This window comes from Helicoverpa armigera, chromosome 21 (genome assembly GCF_030705265.1).
Source record: "Helicoverpa armigera isolate CAAS_96S chromosome 21, ASM3070526v1, whole genome shotgun sequence".
In the NCBI taxonomy this organism is placed as follows: Eukaryota; Metazoa; Arthropoda; class Insecta; order Lepidoptera; family Noctuidae; genus Helicoverpa; species Helicoverpa armigera.
Genome location: NC_087140.1, coordinates 4,196,715 through 4,205,122, shown reverse-complemented (window position 1 = coordinate 4,205,122; position 8,408 = coordinate 4,196,715). Strand labels below are relative to the sequence as shown.

The window sequence follows — 8,408 nt, the reverse complement described above, 5'->3', positions numbered from 1 at the left end:
GACGAGACATGAACTTTTTTCAGATTTATAATGTAAATAAAAGCTTAAGGTGCCAAATAATATAATTAGCGTGGGTTAGTGTTTTAAAATTGTCATAAAATACCTAACTAAAGGCAAAAAGTTGGAGACACATTAAAACTGAAACAACCGTTTCTAACTTCCCATAATAAGAAAAGTAAACGCGTAAAAAATTTAACTTTTAAACACAAACGCCTACTCACCGACAAGTTATTTCGAGATGATAAACTTTCTGCGTTAATAGAACGTTCTATTATATAAATTCTATGTCAAGTATTACTGGTTTATATAAACTTTGTAACTAGAACTAGGTAACGCCCGTGACTTTGTTCACGTGGAATTATCTCTTGTGCTAGGCTAACTTTCTATCTATACCATCTAAGTGTGCTAATAGGACAGTGCTAAATATTGTCTGTTTTGTTGAACTCATTTATCTCAAAAACTGCTAGTCCGATTGGAAAAAATATTTCATTGTTAGATAGCCTGTTTATTAAGGAAAGTTGTAGGCTACTTTTCAGTAGTTCCTACATATCACGGATGAAACTGTAACCGTAAATTAATTGTAGCCATATATCCATGTTGCGGCAAAGCGGGCAACACTGGATGCAACAACTTCATTCACTCGCTTGCTAAAAATGGCCGCCTGCTCGATAGACGCGCGTACATTTTATTACATTAAAAATTCATGTCGAATACGAAAATTGTAACCGTAACCCTGAATACAAACCTTTTATTTATCAAGTGGAGTCAGATTTTCATTTATTAACATCCATAATCAAACATTGGTGACACTCGACGTGATAGCATCAAAACGACGCATATTGGATACCATCATAACGAGATTTACACAAGGAGAAATTGGATCAATTGGACATTGGAGAGCCTTCCACTACGAGCTTGAAGCCAGCCGGTCAGCCTACAGCCTACGAGCAGCGCCGCAGCCAGTGCTTAGCCAGGAAAGTGCTTCATCCATCTATACCTATTCCAGATTATCCCATTTTCAAACCTAATTTGTCTAAGGAAAGTTGCCAATTTCTTCATTTGCTAATTCATTTCGTTTTTATTTAATTTTCAACGTGTCTTTACCGACTAGCGAGCCAAACTAAAGCTAAATTCTGTACTTAAGTTGCAAGTCATTCAAAGTTGACAATTCATTATTTCATTTCGCACTTCAATTCAATTTCATATTAAATCATTCAAATCTTACTTCTTAAATACCTAAAATCTGCTTATTTCATTTATTTGTATAGATTTGCAGACATCAAAGGGTTAAAACATCTTAAATATTTCAATATACAAGCGCGAACGCTGTCATTCTTGTTATCCACCATTGCTAATTGTTGTGTGTGAAGATAGGTATTATAACAAGCTAACTCGTAATATTATAAACACGCTAACTCGTTTTCTGTGCATTCCAGTTCCGCTATCAATCGTGGGCCGCTCGATGTCTTTGTTTAAGTCGCCTGCGCAGCTGATACGCTAACCTTGACCTCATTAACGGAGTGTTGGTGCATTTGCCGGCTGGACTGCATAAGTTACGTATTGCATTCATATTTTGATTCCTTCTTTTCAATTTTAAAGTCAATTTAAGTGTAATAACTTAATAATGTCTCATGCTAGTGAACTTGCGAGTAAATTACAAGTGGAAAGTGCTAAACTTCCAACACCTAGTGTGTCTATGTCAAATTATAGCATAAAAGATTTGTGTACAAAACGAAGCTCGATAAAAGGTAGGATTACTAAGTACAAGAATTATTTAAACACATTCTTAGGGCCTGGTAAGACCTTTTCATCCACCGATTTGTGTAGTTTGAGCCAAAGATTCCAAAAGTTTGAAGAATTGTGTACGGTGTTTGAAGATGTTCAATCAGAGATTGAAATGCTCAATTCTTCGAACTTAGATAGTGAACTTGACATCAGGGATGAAATGGAATTGGATTTTTCTACATTAATTGCTCGAACTCGTGTGTTTTTGGACAAAAATCAGCCACACGAAGTTAAATTTAATTCTGATCATTCAGTGAATAGTTCTTGTCAACACAATAATAATAATCATGTTAGTTTTAAATTACCAGTGATAAAGATAGCCAACTTTGATGGAAGTTATTTCAAGTGGCTCGAGTTTCGGGATACATTTATGTCGCTTATACATAATAACAGTAGGATTGAAGACATACACAAGTTCCATTATCTCAACTCATACTTAGAGGGGGAAGCAGCCCTAGTTGTTAGCAACTTAGAGGTTAGTTCTGCCAATTACAAAGATGCTTGGCGCCTCCTCTGTGAGAGATATAACAATGAGAATCAACTCATAACATGCCATTTAAATTCACTGTTTAATTTTCAAAATGCACCTCGTGAGTCATCTAAGACATTGAGATTCATAGTTGATCATGTGGCAAAGAACTTACGGGCTCTGAATACGCTGGGTGAACCAACCGAGTCTTGGGATTCCTTGATCATACATTTGGTCTCAGCAAAGCTCGACAACAGCAGTAGCTTCAAGTGGCAAGAACATAAAAATGTTCTCAATAGCAAGCCTTCTCTCAAGGATTTCTTTCAATTTTTAAAGAATCGTGCCGACGTTCTCGAATCTGTCCAAGCTAATAAAGCTGACCGCCATGGTCATAATAACTCATCTAAACCTGAAAAATCTCACACAAAGGCATTTGCTGTTTCAGCTGTTCCTGGCGTTTCTGCTGCTACGTGTGTCTTCTGTGGTGGTAGTCATCGCATCTACGACTGCTCCACATTCCTGGCCAAGTCTGTGGAGGATAGACAAAAGGAAGCAGCACGGTTAAAGCTATGCATAAACTGTTTGCGTAAGGGACATTCTTCTCGTCAATGCAGGTTGGGTCCTTGCAGTATTTGTAAGAAATATCATAATAGTTTGCTACATAGACAAAATAATTCTCAAGCCGTTAATACAGCAAATGTACAATCTTCTGAGACTGAAGTTGAGTGTCAGCAGGATTCGAATGTCGATACCAATACTGTAGTGAACAATATGTCACTACTTACAGACAATTGTATTTTATTATCCACGGTTTTGGTGGATATTCATAATCCAGTTTCTCAAACACATTGTACTGTTCGTGCACTGCTAGATAGCGGTAGTCAATGTTCGCTTATTACAGATAGTTTAAAGAACAAATTGCAGTTGACTACTCAGCCAACCAGTGTCGATCTAGTCGGTGTAGGTAATAAGCCACTCTCCAATGCAGTGCAAAGATGCACCATTCATATTAAATCAAAACATAGCCATTTTAATACAAACATAACTTGTCTTGTACTTCCGCATATCTCCGGAAGCATACCTAACAAGTCTATAGATATTTCAAATATAACATTACCATCTAACATTAAACTTGCTGATCCTACATTTAATATATCTGCAACTGTAGATTTGTTGATAGGAGCTGACATTTTTTGGTCTATAATTGAGTCTAATCAAATTAGTCTCGGCCCTAACCAGCCTGTTCTGAGGAAAACTAAATTAGGTTGGATATTAGCAGGCCCATTGTTAACAAAAAATCAAGTTAGCTCACAATCCATTCATTGCAATCATGTAAATGTTACTTGCAACAATAGTAACTGTATTTCAAACGAAAACCTTAATGAAAGATTAACCGATTTTTGGAAATTAGAACAAATTCCGTCCTCTGTTATTGTAAATACAGAAGAGGAAATACAATGTGAGAAAGATTTTGTTGAAAATACTTTTCGTAGCCAAGATGGAAGGTTTAATGTTAAACTTCCTCTTCTCTCGCAACCCGACTGCCTAGGCGAATCATATAGAAAGGCCAAAAGACAATTTTTATCATTAGAAAAAAGATTAAATAAAAATCCTACTTTAAAGGAAATGTATTCCGATTTCATAAAAGAATATTCTGACCTAGGACATTTGTCACCATCTGCCATTTTAGTTCCCGAGCTGTCATATTTTATTCCACATCATGCAGTTTTAAAGCCTACAAGTGAATCAACGAAACTACGAGTTGTATTTAATGGTAGTGCAAAAACTAGTTCCGGGTTTTCAATTAATGACATTCAAATGACCGGCCCACACATTCAAGATTCCCTATTTAATATTTTAGTAAGATTTAGGCAACATACCTTTGTACTGTCCGGAGATATCGAGAAAATGTACCGGCAGGTCAATGTTCAAGAATGTCATCGTGACCTACAAATGATACTGTGGCGCGATCATGATACTGATCCTTTAAAATCATTACGACTAAACACAGTTACCTACGGGTTGACAAGTTCTAGTTTTTTGAGCACTCGCTGTTTGTGGCAGTTGGGTGAAGATTGTAATGACCCAAGAATTAAAACCGTAATTCAAAAGGATTTTCTAGTCGACGATTTACTGACCGGTTGTGACAATATAGGTGACTTACTTTACATAAAAGAATCTGTAGAAAATGCTTTATCTAAAGGTTGTATGAATTTACGCAAATATCGTAGCAATACATCAAAAATATTACCTGATGATAACGGTAGTCAAGATAAACTAATTTTAAGTTCATCGTCACACATACTGGGTGTAGGCTGGGATCCGAATGATGATTTTATCCATTTTCCTAATAGTTACGAAAACAATAAAGACAAACCTACTAAACGTTCTATTTTATCAGACACTTGCAAAGTCTTTGACCCTCTTGGGTTGTTGAGTCCTCTTACAATTAAGCCAAAAATCCTAGTACAAAAATTATGGATACAAAAAATAGATTGGGACACACCAGCACCCTATGACATTTGCCAGTCATGGTATTCGTTTATCGAGAACATGAAACATCTATACACACTACGTATACCTAGGCATACTTTATGTATATCCCCTGTTCAAATTGAAATGCATTGTTTTTGCGACGCTTCACAAAGTGCATACGCAGCGTGTATTTATTTAAGATCTGTGGATAGGCAGGATAATGTCATAGTCAGGCTGCAGTGTGCAAAAGCCCGATTAGCTTCTGTCAAGCCGACAACTATTCCTCGTTTAGAGTTGTGTGCATGTTTGTTAGGCGCCCAACTCGCGAGCGCCGTATGTCGTGCGCTGCGATGTGTGATACACCGGAAAGTGTTTTGGACTGACTCATCGATCGCGCTCACGTGGTTAGCTTCACGGTACGACAAGCTAGAAACATTTGTGGCTAATAGGGTAGGGGCAATATTAGACCTCACTGAATTGTCTGACTGGAGACACGTACCCACCGCATCGAATCCTGCTGATGTAGCTTCTCGCGGTGTGGACGCTGATAAAATTAATAATTTAAGTTTGTGGTGGAATGGACCAACCTTTCTTACCCAACCAGAACCGTTTTGGCCTTCACGCAATTTTAAACAATGTAATGATGAAAGTAATGTGTCTGAAATGAAAGTGAATATGATTAATAAATATAATCCAATTAATCAACAGCTCATAGATTTTAATCGTTATTCCAAATTAAAATTTCTACAACGTTCATTTGCTTACTTGCTTAGATTTATTCATAATTGTCGTAATCCACAAAATAGAAAATCTGGTATTTTACAACCAGAGGAGCTTTCAGCTTCTTTTGAGAAATTGGTGCGCTTAGCTCAACAAGAACTTTTTCCAAATGAAATAGCAATTTTATCTAGCAAAGAAAGCTTACCTTCTAAGAATCCATTATTAAGCCTAAATCCCTTTATTGACGAGAATAATGTCTTAAGGGTAGGTGGACGTTTAGAATCCTCCTGCTACAGTTTTGAAAAGCGCCACCCCATGTTATTACATAAAAAACATAGACTTACCAAGTTGTTGTTCGAGCAGGAACACTTGCGACTTCTGCATGCTGGTCCGCAGCTGCTTCTTTCTTCTATAAGAGAACTGGTTTGGCCTTTAGCCGGCAGAGATCTTGCTCGTACCACTGCAAGGCATTGCGTAGTTTGCAGAAGGGCCAGCGGGAAAACGTTGACACCTATGATGGGTGCGCTGCCACCCCAACGAGTAAATCCTGATTTTCCTTTCATTACTGTTGGTGTCGACTTTGCTGGGCCATTCTTTATAACCGATCGTAAAGGTAGAGGTTGTAAGATAACAAAATGTTACCTCTGTATTTTTGTTTGCCTCAGATTTAAATGTATACATTTAGAAGCCGTAAGTGAATTGTCCACAGATGCTTTCATATTATCCCTACGCCGTTTTATCTCCCGCAGGGGAAAGCCAGCTGAGATTTTCTGCGATAATGGTAGGAACTTTCTAGGAGCCTCTAAAGAAATAGGTAATTTTTTAATTTCACATACTCATAATATCAATAATTTTCTTTCTGAAGAAGGAATTAAATTCAATTTTCAGCCGGCTTATGCGCCTCATTTCGGAGGGTTATGGGAGGCTGGCGTTAAATCTGCCAAATTTCATATAAAAAGAATTTTAGGGAATACACATCTAACATTTGAGGAGTTGGCAACTCTATTCAGCCAAATTGAATCCATCCTGAACAGCAGACCTTTGTATCCCTTATCTTCCAGTCCCAATGATTTCCAACCTTTAACCCCGGGTCACTTTCTGATTGGCAGACCATTGGCGTCGCTGCCGTCACCTAATTTATTAAATGAAAAGGTTCACAGACTTAATCGCTATCAGAGACTGGAAATGCTGCGTCAACACTTCTGGAACCGCTGGAAACTTGAGTACATAGCAGAGCTCCAACAGCGTATTAAATGGCGAGTTCCAGATAGACAGCTGCAAGTTGGAGAATTAGTTTTGATGAAGGAGGAGAATACCCCACCTATGCAATGGAAGCTAGGACGAATAACTGCCCTGTATCCTGGCAAAGATCGCGTGGCTCGTGTCGCAGAAGTTAAAACCTCTACGAGTACTTATCGACGCGCCATCAAATATCTCTGCCCTTTGCTGGAGCCTTCGGAAGACACCATTGAAGACTAATACTTCCCGGGCCCCCCAATATGTTGCGGCAAAGCGGGCAACACTGGATGCAACAACTTCATTCACTCGCTTGCTAAAAATGGCCGCCTGCTCGATAGACGCGCGTACATTTTATTACATTAAAAATTCATGTCGAATACGAAAATTGTAACCGTAACCCTGAATACAAACCTTTTATTTATCAAGTGGAGTCAGATTTTCATTTATTAACATCCATAATCAAACATCCATTTAATAACTACTTCTCACGGTTACACACGTATCGCGAAGGAAGTAAAGCCCGCAAAAGTATCGTTTTCAGGGCTTTCTAGCCTCACAGTACCATTCTTAATCGCAATCAGTTCAGTCATTTCACTACAAAAGATAGACAAACCAACTTACTTTCCCATTTATGTTTCTAAGTAAGGATTTAAGCCCGTCTTTTGTATACTGAACAAGGAAAATAAGTTGCGGAGTAATCTCGTCTTTATTATCACGGTTTATTATAGCGTCAAGTTTATTATTATTTAAAGGCGTAGAAAATGTTCTTTTGTGGTTCGCTTTTGTGAAATTTGAGTGGCAATGCTTGTTTAGTAGCATGATTTTTTGCATTCAAATTGAGATATATATCTTTTTGAATTCGGTTCTTTCATTTTTATAGATATTTCCTGCTTTGATCAAAATGAATATTTCATACTTCTTATTCGAATAATCACTACATTATTATAAAACAAAATCCTTCACCGCTTCTTTCTGACTCATCGCCAAATAGGCGTATTAAAAACTGCTACATGGAGACGCCTAAAGACTCCGATACCATAGAAACTGATTTCAAAATTTCTTAAATTTTTTGAAAGCTACTGTATAAAAGTTCCCGGAGACGCTGGCAAAACTGCGGGAAACAGCTAGCAATGTATAATCCCAATTCTAAACTTATACAGCTACAATAAATAAATATTACCCTCACAGCTGTATAGAGGTCTATCATGATACTTGATATGGCTCAAGCAATTTAACCTAACACACCCGTTTCCATACTAATAAGGTTACGGAGGTCAGATGTAGCAACCCCCGTGTAAAATATTAATATTTAGCCACATTTGATGAAGCTTATAAACCCTGAATTTATTCATAATAGCTTTTCATATGACAGTTATGTAAAAATTATTTTTGAAATTATTTAAAGAAATAAAAACAAATTTATTTATTATTTTTTATTTATTTATAAGTCAAATATACTGTCTGGTCTGGTCGCATTTAATGTTGAAAGCATTAAAAAAGAAAATAAAATAGTGACACGTTTGTATTTTTTTTTTTTCGTTGCGCAGCAAAGAATACTTTTCGTATTGCAAGTTTTCGATTTCAATTAACATTACCATCTTACTAAAATGTTCTATCAATTCTCTAAAACTTAAACAAAATAATATTTCACGAGTTAATAAGAATTAGTAAAACTTCAGCAAAAACATAAAATACAACCAGAATCGACGACTTTCTAATC

The 8,408-nt window shown here is 36.9% G+C and overlaps 1 long non-coding RNA gene across 1 annotated transcript; it reads left to right on the top strand.

Moving 5' to 3' along the window:
* The first annotated feature begins 582 nt into the window (after positions 1-582).
* On the top strand, positions 583-7,118 carry LOC135118350 (uncharacterized). Its single transcript, XR_010277529.1, has 2 exons — positions 583-1,748; positions 2,700-7,118. It is a non-coding gene; the product is annotated as an uncharacterized LOC135118350 (long non-coding RNA).
* Positions 7,119-8,408: the final 1,290 nt, after the last annotated feature.